Source organism: Rhipicephalus sanguineus, chromosome 4, assembly GCF_013339695.2.
Source record: "Rhipicephalus sanguineus isolate Rsan-2018 chromosome 4, BIME_Rsan_1.4, whole genome shotgun sequence".
Classification (NCBI taxonomy): Eukaryota; Metazoa; Arthropoda; class Arachnida; order Ixodida; family Ixodidae; genus Rhipicephalus; species Rhipicephalus sanguineus.
Genome location: NC_051179.1, coordinates 112,589,272 through 112,605,843, shown reverse-complemented (window position 1 = coordinate 112,605,843; position 16,572 = coordinate 112,589,272). Strand labels below are relative to the sequence as shown.

Genomic DNA, 16,572 nt, shown 5'->3' with positions numbered 1-16,572 from the left:
GGCGCAGAGACTGAGACTAGCAGCGGTGTGCAGCACCTGGTTCCGTCGTCTTTTGTAGAGCAGCCAGAGAAGCTCTCTGTCGTGGGTCTCGAGGGCACCGATGGGTCATCAAGGCGGTGTCCCACGTGAGCTCGATCACCGACGGAGGGCAGATTCGTGGACACGCAAGCTGCATCATTGAGGTGGTGTGCCTCGCAACTCCCGTGTGTGACATAGGCTCGGTCGGCAGGGAGGGGGTCGCACGCATGAAAAAATTCGGCAGATCCCACGTACCGTGGGAATCGATGTTATGCGAAGCATGCGCGGGATGGTGACTGTGGCGTAATTTTTAACATTGAGCAAACCGTTAGGGAATGACGATAGAGAAATGTGGAAGTGGCCTACGCACACTCATATGTTGAAGAGTCGCAGATGTATTATATAAACAGTTGTTTACAGGTGCGTAACGCTGCCAACAGCAACATGAGTGTTACCAACACCAGACGCGGTAAGCTGATATGTAGTGCTTATATTCTTCAATACAGTATAGCGCGAATCCGAGCAGGATAGCACAGCTGCACAAGACAGGCGTTACTCGCAACTAATCTTCATTTAAGAAAGTTTCCCTAGATACATGGCAAGCAGTCGAGTGGCACGCGCAGGCGCACTACACGTACGTTACAGTCACAGTTGCAGTTGCTACAGTTACGTTACAGTTGTTATGCTTATACTTGTCCGTTTTGACGGAGAACGCACGCACGTTTCACGAACCTGTATGTACGTGTAGGAGGGGTTCTTGGCAGTTTTTGAACAAGGTCATCATCACCGTCATCAGTGAGCACCAGCAGCTGGACCAGACTTCTTATCGGGTCCGTTCGTGATCGCGGCTACGAGGGGTGTAAGTGTAGTGAAGTGCGAGGTATAGTGCAGCTGGTGGAAATCCTGGATACTTATCACGATGTAGTGATATATAATGCCTCCAGTCCTGGACGTGTCAGCGAGGTCTTTTGATGCTCTGTCCAAATCCAAGCCGACTTTCACGCAGTATAAGGACCAGGCGTTGTTGGGTCTTGATAAATCAATGTTGAAGTCGCCGGTAATAATGACATGCCTGGTTCTCTCGGCAGATTTATTGTAGGGAAGCAAGCATTCACCCCGATTTTTGGGTAATCAACGTAGTCCCCGTTGCGAACCACGTGGACGAGTGGATGGTAGTGGAGCGTCTTCCAGGGGTGTTCTGTCTTGAGTTCCTTCACTTTCCCTGCGTCGGCCGCGGTGGTGTAGCGGTTACGGTGCTCGGCTGCTGACCCGAAGGTCGCGGGTTCGATCCCGGCCGTGGCGGTGGCATTTCAATGGAGGCAAAATGCTAGATGCCCGTGTACTATGCGATCTCGGTGCACGTAAAGAATACCAGATGGTCAAAATTTCCGGAGCCCTTCGCTATGGCGTCTCTCATAATCATATCCTGGTTTTGGGACATAGAAGCCCAACAATTATTATTATCATCACCATCTTTGAGTGTCAACGTGTGTGTTCGCCGTTACTGTGTTGGTTGAGACTGTATCACCTGTGGCACATACCCGCATAACATTAACTCTGGTATGCGGGTATGTGCCACACGTGACTGAGAGGATGGGTTTCATGACGTACGCGTCAGGTATTTTGCGTTATTCATGTCATGACCAGTGAATCGTGTTCGTCATACACTGATCCCCTGCCATGCCAATTTTGGTATATTGCCACGCCCACTTCTTGTCTTGTTTTGATGTATTCGGGTTTGACCGGCAGGGACGGTTATCAACGCTCGACGCTGTCCGCGAAGTAGTGTTCTAGAAGCGTCGCGATTGTAGTAGATCGGTTTGTTAAGATTGCGCCCCGCACGCGAATGTTCCAGTTTTGTCTAGAGATAACGCCGCCACCAGCGATATTGCTGGAAAGTTCGATAGCGCCTGTATAAAAGCCGACGCGCTTGATCGCTTGTCAGTTGATCGACGGACGACGCCCTGTTCGCCGCTATCATTGTACAGCGTGTATTGCTGTAGTGCTAGTTCTGATTTTCCGGCCACAAGTTCGGCCAAATAAACAGTTTCATCCTGCAAGCGCCGACTGCTGTCTTCGTCGACGTCACGACCACGTGACATCTGGTGGAGGTGCTGCTTCTTCAATGATCCGGACGCCCCCGCGAAGCGCTGACCCAAGCCCAAGCCGCGAGGAGGACGACGGCAAAGAAAACCCGGATCGTCGAACAAGCCGCAGGCAGAAGGGACTGCAGCCAGAGTACGGGCTCCTTCCCGAAAACACCAGGCAGCCCCAGGTCCCAACACCGACCGCAGCGACGATGACCGACCCCGTGCAGCCTGCGCCGATACTTCTCCGGCAGCCCAAGGAGCCGCCAACTTTCCGCGGGTCGTCATTCGAAGACCCGGAAACCTGGCTCGAGACCTTCGAAAGGGTCTCAGCGTTCAACAACTGGGACTCCGAGGACAAGCTGCGCCACGTCTACTTTTACCTGGAAGATGCAGCAAGGACCTGGTTCGAGAATCGGGAGTCCACTCTTCGAACCTGGGACGCCTTTCGCAGCGCTTTCCTGGAGACGTTCACAAGCGTCGTCCGAAAGGAAAGGGCCGCAGCCTTGCTGGAGACACGGGTCCAGCTTCCAAATGAAAGCGTGGCCATCTTTGCAGAGGAAATGACCCGGCTATTTCGCCACGCTGACCCTGCCATGCCCGAGGACAAGAAAGTCCGCTTCCTCATGCGAGGAGTAAAGGAACAGCTCTTCGCAGGACTTATGAGGAATCCGCCGAATACCGTCGAAGAATTTGTCTCCGAAGCAACAACAATCGAGAAAACGCTTGAGATGCGAACACGGCAATACAACCGCAGCTTCTCGACCACAAGCTACGCCGACGTTCAAGCACTAGGATCCGCCGACCTGCGTGAGACGATTCGAGCAATCGTGCAAGAGGAGCTGCGAAAAATTCTACCTTCGTCGCAACCTCAAGTGGATTCCATCGCCGACGTCGTGCGCCAGGAGATCCAGCATTCACTCGGTGCGCCTCAGCTAGCAGAGCCGCAGCCGCAAGCTATGAGCTATGCTGCTGCAGCCCGCCGTCATGCTCCTCCTCCACGCCCACGCCAAGACGACACACCGCCGCAGTACCGTCACCAGACGCCGCCAGCGACGCCCTACCGTCCACCTGTCGGCCAGACGCCGCCGCCGCCACCGACGCCCTACCGCCCACCTGTCGGCCAGCGCTACACCCCGAGGAAGACCGATGTCTGGCGTGCCCCTGACAACCGCCCGCTCTGCTACCACTGCGGGGAGGCCGGCCACACGTACCGCCGCTGCCAGTACCGACAGAGGGGACTACGCGGATTCCCCGTCAACGCGCCGCGTCCGCAGCCAGGCGAACGGCCTCGCGACATCGACGACTACCTCACAGGCACACAGTGGCAAGAACGACAACCTTCCCGCTCACCGTCGCCCGGCCGCTACATGTCACCGCACCGCCGGCAGTACACTGGCCCAAACCGGGGCCGGTCGCCTAGCCCGTATCCGGAAAACTAAGGGCAGCAACCGATGGAGGTGCGGTTGCTGAACGACGAAATGCTGAAGATCCTCCGCCGTCGACGACGACACCGCGACGAAGTTCCGAGCCCCCGCCGCACGCCGAACGACGTCGACGTCCCGAAGACGAAACTTTGCGACCGGAAGCAGACCTGACGACGCAACGCGGAAGCAGCGGTGCAAACCGACGTAGCCGTGACCCGACGCCGCGACGTAACCGCAACGCAAGACGGCGGGCTAGCGACCTCGACGTTCTGATCGACGGCCACAACGTCACCGCTCTCGTCGATACTGGAGCCGACTATTCCGTCGTCAGTGGGCCGTTCGCAGCAAAGTTGAAGAAAGTTAGGACTGCTTGGGAAGGCCCCGAGATCCGTACCGCTGGAGGCCATCTAATAACGCCGATTGGTGTCTGCACGGCGAGAGTCACTATCAACAACCGGACTTATCCTGCGAGTTTTGTAATCCTACAAAACTGCTCCAGGGATGTGATACTTGGAATGGACTTTCTAAGTGACCACGGTGCCGTCATCGACTTAAGAACCAAGTCGATAACCCTATCGTCGGAGAAAGCGACACCAGCGGATACGAACCCATGTCAACATGCCCTCAACGTGCTCGAGGATCAAGTCACCATTCCTCCTAGATCCAGCATCATAATTCCCGTCGGCACCGAAACGGCTGAATGCATCGAAGGTGTCATCGAGAGCGATCAGGGTTTGCTGCTAGACCGTGACATTTGCGTCGCAAGAGGCATTGCTCGGCTGTATGAAGGGAAAGGAAGCGTGATGCTAACGAATTTCAGCCAGGAATACAGACACCTGAGCAGAGGCACGACGATTGCATACATCGAAGAAATCTTGGCCGTCAGCGATGCGTTTGCCTTTTCAGATTCTGACGAAGCTACGACGACGATCCCTGAGCCACCCTTCGACGTAAACCCAAGACTTCCCGCTCGCCAACAGCAACAGCTTCGACGCCTTCTGCAGGAATACAGGGACTGTTTCTCGTCGTCGTCGCGGGTCCGACAAACGCCCCTTGCTAAGCACCGCATCATAACAGAAGAAAATGCTCGACCACTCCGTCAGAGTCCCTACCGGGTTTCGACGCGGGAACGGGAGGCCGTTAAGAAACAAGTCGATGAAATGCTACGCGACGACATCATCCAGCCGTCCAACAGCCCGTGGGCGTCTCCCGTGGTGTTAGTGAAGAAGAAGGATGGGACCCTACGTTTCTGCGTCGATTATCGTCGCCTGAACAAAATCACAAAGAAGGACGTATACCCTCTCCCACGGATAGACGACACCCTGGATCGACTCCACAACGCGAATTACTTTTCGTCGATGGACCTCAAGACCGGCTACTGGCAAATTGAAGTCGACGAGAGAGACCGAGAAAAGACCGCCTTTATAACGCCGGACGGCCTGTTCGAGTTCAAGGTCATGCCCTTCGGTCTTTGCTCGGCACCTGCGACTTTCCAACGAGTCATGGATACTGTATTAGCTGGCTTGAAGTGGCAGACTTGCCTTGTTTACTTGGACGACGTCGTTGTGTATTCCTCGAACTTCGACGAACACCTCCAGCGACTTCAATCCGTACTTCAAGCAATCAAGAACTCCGGGCTCACCCTGAAGCCAGAAAAGTGCCGCTTCGCGTACGAGGAGCTCTTGTTTCTGGGTCACGTGATCAGCAAGACTGGAGTGCTCCCAGACCCGCAGAAAACAGCTGCCATCGCCGCTTTCCCGCCACCCACCGACAAGAAGGCCGTGCGCCGATTTCTCGGCTTGTGCGCCTATTACAGACGCTTTGTCAAAGACTTTTCACGGATCGCTGAGCCACTAACGCAGCTCACGAAGACCGACGTCGAATTCAGGTGGCAAACAGCGCAAGTCGAAGCATTTCATGAACTGAAACGACGCCTGCAGACACCTCCGATACTTGCGCATTTCGACGAATACGCCGATACGGAGATTCACACCGATGCAAGCAGCATAGGACTCGGCGCCGTCCTTGTGCAGCGGGCGGGCGGACTGGAAAGGGTTATCAGTTATGCTAGCCGGTCGCTGTCTAAAGCAGAGGTCAACTATTCCACAACAGAAAAGGAGTGCCTCGCCATCATCTGGGCTACGTCAAAGTTTCGCCCCTATCTCTACGGCAGGCCCTTCAAAGTTGTGAGCGACCACCACGCCTTGTGTTGGCTAGCTAACTTGAAGGACCCTTCAGGTCGCCTCGCACGGTGGAGCCTGAGACTTCAAGAATTTGACATTACTGTCGTGTACAAGTCCGGAAGGAAACACTCCGACGCCGACTGCTTGTCGCGTGCCCCCGTCGACCCACCAACGCCCGACGACCAGGATGATGCTTCTTGGGAGCCATAAGTACCGAAGACTTCGCCGAACGACAGCGAGCCGACACTGAACTGAAGGGTCTAGTGGAATACCTGGAGGGCAGGACCATCGTTGTCCCAAAAGTATTCAGGCGAGGATTGGCATCATTTTCTTTGAAAAACAACGTCCTCGTAAAGAAGAACTTCTCTCCGGCCCGAGCCAGCTACCTTATCGTCGTACCTTCGGGACTGCGACCAGAAATTTTGCATGCCCTGCACGACGACCCGACGGCTGGACACCTCGGACTTTCCCGAACGCTCGCACGAGTACACGAAAAGTACTACTGGCCGCGCCTTGCCGCCGACGTCACTCGCTACGTAAGGACGTGCCGAGACTGTCAGCGACGGAAGACACCGCCCACAAGACCAGCAGGCTTCCTTCAGCCGATCGAGCCTCCTCGGCGACCATTCCAGCAGATCGGGATGGACCTCCTGGGGCCGTTCCCAACGTCGACTTGCGGAAATAAATGGATCGTCGTGGCTACCGACTACCTCACCCGCTACGCCGAAACAAAAGCCCTGCCCAAAGGCAGTGCCGCTGAGGTAGCCAAGTTCTTCGTTGAGAGCATCGTCCTTCGACACGGCGCCCCAGAGGTTCTCATCACCGACAGAGGTACGGCGTTCACGGCTGACCTAACTCAGGCGATCTTGGAATACAGCCACACAAGTCATCGCCGCACCACCGCGTACCACCCACAGACCAACGGCCTCACCGAGCGTCTAAATAAGACCATCGCCGACATGCTGGCCATGTACGTCGACGTCGAACACAAGACGTGGGACGCCATCCTTCCGTACGTGACCTTCGCGTACAACACGGCCGTACAGGAAACGACGCAGATGACGCCATACAAGTTGGTCTACGGACGGAGCCCGGCAACGACGCTCGACGCCATGCTACCAAACGTGACCGACGAGGAAAACATCGACGTGACCACCTACCTACAGCGCGCCGAAGAAGCACGACAGCTCGCCCGCCTACGGATAAAGAACCAGCAGACGACTGACAGCCGCCGCTACAACCTTCGACGACGCCACATGGAATACCAACCCGGTGACCGTGTATGGGTATGGACGCCAATACGCCGACGAGGACTTAGTGAGAAGCTTCTTCGACGATACTTCGGACCGTACAGGGTACTTCGACGCCTCGGCGCACTCGACTATGAGGTTGCCCCTGACGGCATTACGAACTCTCAGCGGCGCCGTGCGCGACCTGAAGTCGTCCATGTCGTGCGCCTTAAGCCGTTTTTTGCGCGTTAGCGAGCCTGGGGACTCTATTTTTTTCCTTCGTTATTGTAATTTATTTGTGTATGCACTTGTTTTGTTTTGTTTCTCTTCTATGTTCTTTTATAAGCATCGGGACGATGCTTTTTCAGAGGGGGGCAATGCCACGCCCACTTCTTGTCTTGTTTTGATGTATTCGGGTTTGACCGGCAGGGACGGTTATCAACGCTCGACGCTGTCCGCGAAGTAGTGTTCTAGAAGCGTCGCGATTGTAGTAGATCGGTTTGTTAAGATTGCGCCCCGCACGCGAATGTTCCAGTTTTGTCTAGAGATAACGTCGCCACCAGCGATATTGCTGGAAAGTTCGATAGCGCCTGTATAAAAGCCGACGCGCTTGATCGCTTGTCAGTTGATCGACGGACGACGCCCTGTTCGCCGCTATCATTGTACAGCGTGTATTGCTGTAGTGCTAGTTCTGATTTTCCGGCCACAAGTTCGGCCAAATAAACAGTTTCATCCTGCAAGCGCCGACTGCTGTCTTCGTCGACGTCACGACCACGTGACAATATTACAAGTTATGGAGACGACCAGGAGAGCGCCCAGACATAGGCGGCTAGATAGATAGATAGATAGATAGATAGATAGATAGATAGATAGATAGATAGATAGATAGATAGATAGATAGATAGATAGATAGATAGATAGATAGATAGATAGATAGATAGATAGATAGATAGATAGATAGATAGATAGATAGATAGATAGATAGATAGATAGATAGATAGATAGATAGATAGATAGATAGATAGATAGAAACGGCCAAAGTGCCTGAGGTTCGCTAAGAAATGCTTCGCATTTAAAAGCGGTCGAAAAACAGTAGTCAATCTTGCACACCACTGATGCCAGGACTGTTGTTTCACGCCTTCGTAGTTGTGCCATGCTTTGGCAGCATCACGAAGGCGGTCAATGGCCACGCACCATTTCTGTTGGTCCGTCCACGCCTCGCGAGCTCCAAGAGCGTTGACGGTGACCACCCAATTGTCGGCGTCGTCTTGGAAGTCGCGGAATTCCGGTAGTTCGCAGGCAGCCGGTGATGGTGCTACGGTAGGCGATCTCCGGGGCATGACGACGCCAACCAGTCGAGTTGGTATGAGAGCTCCGTGAGGGCACACCGCAGCTCTCTGCGGCTCTCGGGTGAGCTCTCTTCATGGTCTTGCGAGGCGGCGGCGGCCAACGCGGCATTGAGCGAGTGCAGTGCTGGCAAGGCGGCAGGACACAGCACGGAGATTGACGCTGCCAAGGCGTTCACCGTGACTCGGAGTCGCGCGATGGTGGCGGAAAGCTCGGCGGCGCTCTCGGGTGATCCGCGCGTGGTGCCTGTGGTAACGTCTGTTGTTTTGTGCTGCTATGTTCAGTTTAGTTTTCGGTCTAGTTGCGAGGTGACGCCTCGCAACGGCAGCGATGTGTATTCACATGCACCGCTAGGGTGCATATGAGGTGTATGTGTACATAGTTGTAAATAAATCAGTTGGTGACGAGCACTCGTTGGAGGCGGACGTTCTTTCACTCGGCGCTCCGCGCCCAAGTCGTGGGTGGCTGCCGCCGGCAGCGTCGGTCTGCTGCGGCGCTTCGCTCTTCTTCTTCGTCGGCGTCCTGGCCACTTCAAACCCCGACACAACAACGTCCGAGGAGTATGACACGATCAGCGTACTCACAGAGGAGGTACCCTTTTCCGAGGGAGCTTGGACAGCACCCCTAAGCGGCTCGGGTGCCGATGGAGTACTGAGTAAGCCGTTGTCGCTGCGGGAAGCGTGGACGGCATTCCCGGGATCCTTGCCGTTGGAAACGTCAACCTCGTTCCGAGGTAACCGGTACCCGTGCGATGTCTTGTCGTGAACTGGTACTGCGGCTTCGATGAAGGAGGCTTGAGCCGCCGAGGAGGCCTGGACGCCGTCCACGGACCGTGCCTGAAGCACCGACAGATTGGCAGGTGGTGGCGAGGAGGCACGTACGCCGTCCCTGGGCGAGAGGAGCCCGTGCGCATTGTTGCCGCGAAGTAGCACGTCACCGGACAAGTAGTTCCCCGGAACCACAATGGAGGTCTGGACGCCGTCCGCTGGCTTGCCGCGGTGGTCTACTTGCGGGTTCCATCAGCGAGGAAGCGTGACGGCGTTCCTCTGAAAGACGCGTTGCCTCAAGCTAACAGCTGGGGTTCGCCGAAGCCTTTCGACGACTGCGCCATTGTAAAGAAGAGACAGAGTTGGTTGGTTGGTCCTCAGTTACTTGGCGCAACCCACCACGGGGGATCGGCCATGAAACAGGTGGTACCTTATTTTAGAAATTAAATTGTTTTACAATACGAATATGTTTAGGAATGAATGGTTTAAAAAATTAGATGATGATGATGTGCCTCTACACATGGCTCATACCCACGCTGGGGGATTGGCCAAAAATTGTAGATATGAAGATTTAAAACTACTAAGTTAACACAAAAGACAAGCAAACATCTCCTATTCTCTTCGTCTTCCTTCGCTTCGCCCTATATATATATATGTATATATATATATATATATATATATATATATATATATATATACATATATATATATACATATATATATATATATATATATATATATATATATATATATATATATATATATATATATATATATATATATATATATATACGTCCCCCCGAAATAACCTCCCCCCGAAATTTTTTAGTTTTGCTTGCGTATATATACACGCATACATACAAACGCACGCACGAACATACATAAAGTATGGCTGAACCACCCCCCCCCCCCCCCGAAAAAAATTTCTGGCTACGCCCCTGGAAAGAGGCACCGTACGCAATACGCGCCATGCCAGCAAGCTGTCGTGTATCGCATCCCCTTATCATGCGGCCGGACTTACATCGGCCAAGCTGGTCGATGCCCTAATGAGCGGACATGAGAACATGCTGCCTCATTGAAGACAACAGCACCTTGTGGACACCTAGCAGCTCATTGCAGGGACGGCGCATGCCAAGCATATCTCGATCAAGTCTCCGTCATAGCGAAAGGAAGCAACAAGCTCAAGCCGGAGATAAAAAAAGCCCTAGAGGTTGAGAAGGGAGGTAGCACGTGCGTAAGTACAGTGTTAGTGGTTCTGACAAGAAAAGAACTTTCATTTCTCTGTGGCATGTGAAGAACTAGTTCGTGTAAACGACACCAGGCGCCAATCACTGTTAGATACTTGTTGGGGACTGTGTGTGTTTCGGTTATTTATTTAGCCGCCCGAATAGAAATAAAATTACAGTTGTTAGTACAGCGACGTCCTTGTCTGTCTTCTTTTTGTCCCTCGTTTTAAGCTTTCCAGTGTCACCCCGAGGGCCCGTGCGAAAATATATTCAAGCGAAGAGCGCAAGAACATCACTAGCTCTAGTACAGAAGGGAGACGTCGCCCACGTTCTCAGTAATGGTAGATGGGAAATAAAGGCTTAAGCCCAACGTCTCGTGGTGCCACGGTCTCACGACATCCTTAAAGGAGAGGGCGGGTTTTCTGTCGAAATAGCCAGTACCTTCGCACAAAACGCCAGAAGCGTTTGCTCGATCATCTCATTACAACGCCGACGTCTGCGGTGACACCCCCGATTTATACCCAAGTGCAATCATACCGCAGCGACCAGGACCTCCGCAGGCTACACAGGACCGACCGCAAGCCGGCACACCAGGCTTACCAAACATTCAGGATGTCAAAATGTCAATGAGGCGTATCTAGGCATGTTCAAATTAGAGGTCTGCGCCGCCGCCGCGCAATAATTGCGGCGCGCCGCCGTTAGTCTTTTCTTTTATTTCGAATGGGGAATCTGAAAATAAAATACAGCACTTCGCCGGAGGAGTTCTTCTCGATGTTTCCATGTAATGAACTGTCCATTACAGCGGCCGCTGAATAGCGGGAGCTCGGCGAGAAGCGCGCCCCCCCGTTCCCGGTTCTTGTTCTGCAGCGCCATCATGACATCACGAAGCTTTCAAACACTCTCGACACAATTGATAGGGACGGAATGCGCTTCAATGCAACGAACGCAGCCCTCAGTGATCCGATTTTCGGCGCACATATCTTTTGATTGTGTTAGCCATAGACTGAGGTTTAATGCGGCCGCTCGTCTAACGCAGCTGTAAGGTCGGTACGCATTCCCTGCATCATTCTCAAACATCTGGGACACATTCATATGCAAATTCAGACTTGAAAAGTTCCTGTTTCTGTGCATTTCGTCCACTCTCTTCTTACGCTAAGAATGAGCGGCAGGTTCTGTGCGGCGACGTGGTCAAGAGCGAGGTGACATCACGGCTCACCGCTTTTTCGAATCACTGAATGCGCTCTGCCGAAATGGACTGTGGACATCTCTTTTGGATGAACGCATCGAGAATATCTCCCCAGAAGTTGTAGTATCTTTTTCTTCTCCAGAAATATCACGAGTATTGCCTGACCTTAACGCTGCCCCGTCTTCCAGCCTTAAAGGGCGACGACCCAACTCGCTGGATAGCATATTCTTGGAGTCTTGGACCTAGTACACTGTGCATAAATAAATAAAAATTCCGCAGATTCCACGCGTTGTGGGATTCGGTTTCATGCGAAACAGTCAGCGAGTACTTCTATGCTGTATTTTAAGGCTTTGAGCCAAGCGTTACTAGGTGGATCGACATGTTTTTGTAATTGTAGTAGTTGTGTGCACATCGTGGGCTTACCAAGCACATCGACAACACTGGCGTTTAAAGGGTAACTTATGGTGCGACGTAACGCCAGCCCTCACGTTAGACTACATACGTGAGTATTATCGAAACTATAGGTGCACTTTATTGAATTGAAGTTTGAATTGAATTGAAGTTTATTGCCACATAGTTACAAAAACATGTATACACAGCAAGGATGGTGGGATAAAAGCGCACTCATGTGCGCTTTTATCACTCATGTGAATGTGCACTCATGTGCACTCATGTGAATATCATTGTAACTTTCGTTAATGTATTCCTTCTACTTCGAGCAATGCTTCAATATAGCTTTCTGAATCACAGGAATACAAATGTAATGTTTATTAGACTGCTATAAAAGCGGAGACAACATTGAAAACACAGACAATAATCTGATATGCTGTATCGTAGGAGTACATATGTAGTGTTTATTGCTATCTTCTAAAGTTGGATAGCCACCACCACAACCACAAGTGACGTTGCACCGCCATTGCGCCTGCGTAGGCTGTTTTTCCAAACCAGTTTATAGACCTCGCGTGGCTCTGTGGTAGAATACCTGATTCCCACGCGGAATGCTTGGGTTCGATTCCTGCTGGGATCCTGATTTTTATTCTTCCCCATTCCTCGGGTCAACGCTGTCGATGTCGGCTGTCCTTAACGCTCTTGCACCTAAATTACCAATGTCTGTTCTCGCCGCTCCTGGGTAGATACAAATTGTCAATTACCTGTGGCGCATACCCGTATACCGCGGCCCGAGGTAAACGGGTATGTGCCACACGTGTCTGCAGGAAAGGGTTTGACGACGTACGCGGCAGGATTTTCACGTTATTCATGTCATGACCCGACAGTCATATTCGCCAAATCCTCTTACCCTCGCATACCAATTTTGCTCTACACAAAGTTCAGGAGGCCGTCATGAGAGCACCCAGACGTAGGCGGATAGATAGATAGATAGATACGTAGATAGAAACGCTCAAAGTGCCGAAGGTTCTCTAAGAAGTGCTTCGCATTTAAAATAGACAAGTGATATATATATATATATATATATATATATATATATATATATATATCGGTGCGTTAGTACACTTTTTCCTTTCATTTTTACTCGAGTAAATCGATGAATAAATACAGAAGTAAAGAGAATGGCAAACTTAGAATATAGCTGAGCTAGTTGGTAGGTATTCATGTTAAGAAGACATGACGTGGAACACGGACATAAGAGAAAAGTCGAGATAGTGAACAGCTATCTCTCACGTAGACCACTACTCGCACTTGATTGATAGGTATGGCGTCTTACGTGGGAATGCGCAGATAAATATTTGTGTCTACCTTCGGTTCCGCCGCTGTGTGAGCTGTTAGCGGCGTTTCTGGTGTCTAGCTTACTCTCCTGTGTCCGTATTTGCACGAACTATTTTTATAAAGGGCCCCTAACAGCCTCTGAAAATACAACGAAAAACAAAAACAACGAGCGCGTTATTCTGTTGGCGTTTCTTGTCTTCTGGTGCACTAGCTTCGTGATACCAGAACAGTGATTCACGTGACATCATCAGGATACATACTCTCGACTGGTCCATATACGAGAAATAACAGTTGTGAATTGTCTCCCATACTGCTTTGCTACGCAGCCGCCCACCCGCTCTTGCTTCTCTCGCACGTCTATCGTGCGCGCTTTACTGATTTCGCTCCATTTTGTGAGTTTGCGACCGCGCATGCAGAGATAACAGACTGTAATCGACAGGTTCAGCGCTTAGTGCTGACATTGTACGCGTGCTTTATGAATAAATAATTGGCGAGGAGATGTCCCCTGTAAGAAAAAACGCCAGGCCTGCGCTGAAACCGCAGCACAGTCACAGCGAAAGCTGGAAGAGCGGCGTTTCTAGAGCCCGTTGTAAGCTCTCTTGGGGCTACAATACAAGTAGACTAGAAAGGTACCCACTACGCCGTAAATCACAATTTTTGTGAAGTTGGGAAGCACCTACTAAGCCATTATTCGTCATTCTGCGGAGAAGCGAGGCACCAGCTACACGTCTGTAAGGCATTATGTGCACTTTGTTGACGCGACGACTGATGACGATGAAGAATTATGGCTCAGCCCTTTTGTAATGGGTTGGAAGCTTTAAACGGCCCACCAGTTATGTAATTGCATTGGGTGACGCCCGCTCGCTATTTCCCTCTCCCGTCATGCTGTATAACATACGCTGACGTGGGAGAGAGACGGGGGGGGGGGCGAAGAACTTTGCTGAGACCCCGAGGAAATGGATCATGCGCTCATGGGCTTCCTTGGCAACCAATCCAAGTGCACTTGCGAGGAACCCACTACGCTATAAAGCATTGTAATTTTACTGAGACCCCGAGGAAATGGATTTGCGCTTATAGGCTTCCTTGGCAACCAATACAACTACACTTGCGAGGAACCCACTACGCTCTAAATCATTCTAATTTTTGAGAAGTAGGGCAGCAGGCACTGTGCCATTTTTCGTCATTTTACGGAGATCCGTGGTACCTGCTAAACTCATGTAAGGCATTATGCGCACGTTGTTGATGCTGTGCCTGATGACGACGAAGAATTATGGCAGAGATCTTTGTAATGGGTTGGAAGCATTTCACAACCTACTCGTTGCGCAATTCGCATTGTGTGACGCCTGGTTACAGAATTCGCGTTGTGCGACGCTTGGTGCTTATTTTACTCTCCTGCCACGCTATATTACATATGCTAATGTGGTTCCTTCCCGACATGAAGCCTGTATAGGACCTTTTTGCAAAGCAGTTTCAAGCACCGGCATGGCTCAGAGGTTGAATACTGGGCTCCCACGCAGAGGGCCCAGGTTCGAACCTCGTTCCATCCTGAAATTTTTTCCTTATTTCGTTTTTTTTTTTCTTATTTCGATCGATACTGGTTACGGACACCGGCGGCGGCGGCGGCGGACAACTACGGCGCCAAAAACGGCCGGTGAAATGATCTCATAACAGCTTTCGCTGTAAAAGTATTGAAGGCGAGAACGAAAGCAATGGAAAAGGCGCCGGATTATATGGTTCTTCCAACGGACGCAGTCTTTACAGCGGAGAGCATGCAGCTTTCCAGGAAAAAAGGCGAGCCCGCTCCGACGGTTTTTTGTATATTTTTTATTGCGTTAGCAATTGTATGGACACTCAGGACAGGTATGCACCGTCGCCGTCATGTTCCGTATAAACTGTAAATTGATAACATCGCTCCGCGCATTGGATGTTCTACCCGCGAGAAAAAGCTCGCGAGCGTTGGCAAGGAACATGGCTAAAGCAGAGATGAAACAAGCTGGCCATCTCCGTCACACGAAATAACATCAACCCGCGTGCGAGGCCTGCCGTCGATTGCTCCTCAAGCAGAAGGAAACGCCCCGCCCGTCATTTGCTGGGCGAAGGAGCAGGAAGCAACGCAACGTCGGGATCTGTTTGGATTCAATGCCTAGAGTGCAAAGACTGGGCTCGTGAGGACTGCGTGGAGGCCCACGGAGTGAATTTGAAGTGCTTCTACTGCAAGAACTCAAAGGATAAAATTTTTTCACACTGTCTCGTTTTGCCTCACGCAGCGTCTCGTTTGGCCCCGCAGGTTGGGGCAAAATGAGACATCTGGTGCATTTTTTGTTTCTTTTTAAAATAAACGTTTGAACAGTCGCAACATCGCCATATTTATGCAGCACATACCATGTACCAAGAATAAAGTTCCTGCATTGATGTTTTATGGCAACAAGTGAAATAAAATAAAATATTCGCTATTTTCAAATTTTTGTCGCATTTTGCCCCGCCCTACCCTAAATCAAGGAAGAATTTGCAGAAGCAGATTGTGCAGGCTGGGCCTCCCTATATCGCGACAACACAGCAGTGTTTCACATTTCGGAAATATTACCGTGCAGTTTAAAAGGTACACCAAAATCTAACCTGATCATCTGAGCATTGCATCAGCAAACTTCCCAGTCTTAGTTTGGCGTTGTAGATACGACGAGTATCAAGAACCTGCTATGACTCTAGTACCTTAAATTCTCACTTATTAAACAAAACATGTGGCTGACAAAGCAAGGTACTTCGCAGAAGTCTTCAGGATAAGCTGAGTGCCAATTTCTTTACTGTTAGAGCCCTCTAATATAAAGTATTTCTTAAGAAGAAGACCAAGGTCAGTCGATTAATACTTAAGGAAACCACATTGGGCTGGTTGTGTAAAGTTATAACATTATAAATGACTACGAATTTATATGCTAGGTGTCGTTCCTTGCCCTCCTACTTTTCCCAGCTTGGGTGTGGGGTGGAAGGAAAAGCGGTGAAGTGGCCATTTACTTCTCCCCTCCGGTTCCTCCAAGTAAATAGCCTACGTAAACTGAGTAAGCTCAAATTTTCCTTGAAAATATATGAGATTATAACGTTAAACTACCCCGCATTGTTTCCTTCCGTTTAGGTCGTTAGCTGTTAATGATTGGTCGAAATTTTCTGGCTCATGCTCACAGCACCTGCTCGTAAAACGACGCAACAAAGGACGCGTAAGTGATCCACCGCGTAATTACCACTTACGCATGACTGCATAAAAATTAATAATAATGAGCTATTTTGAATACGGCGTATTGTTTATCATTGGTTCTTCGCTATTCGTGAAAAATTTTCAATGTGCCATAAAATCGCTTCCTTGTTACGCGGCGTCACAAGTCTGC

The 16,572-nt window shown here is 50.9% G+C and overlaps 1 protein-coding gene across 1 annotated transcript in view; it reads right to left on the bottom strand.

The window, feature by feature from the left end:
* Positions 1–16,572, bottom strand: part of LOC119390578 (uncharacterized) — a 280,493-nt gene that overhangs the window by 168,145 nt on the left and 95,776 nt on the right. The gene's annotated exons all lie outside the window — the stretch shown is intronic.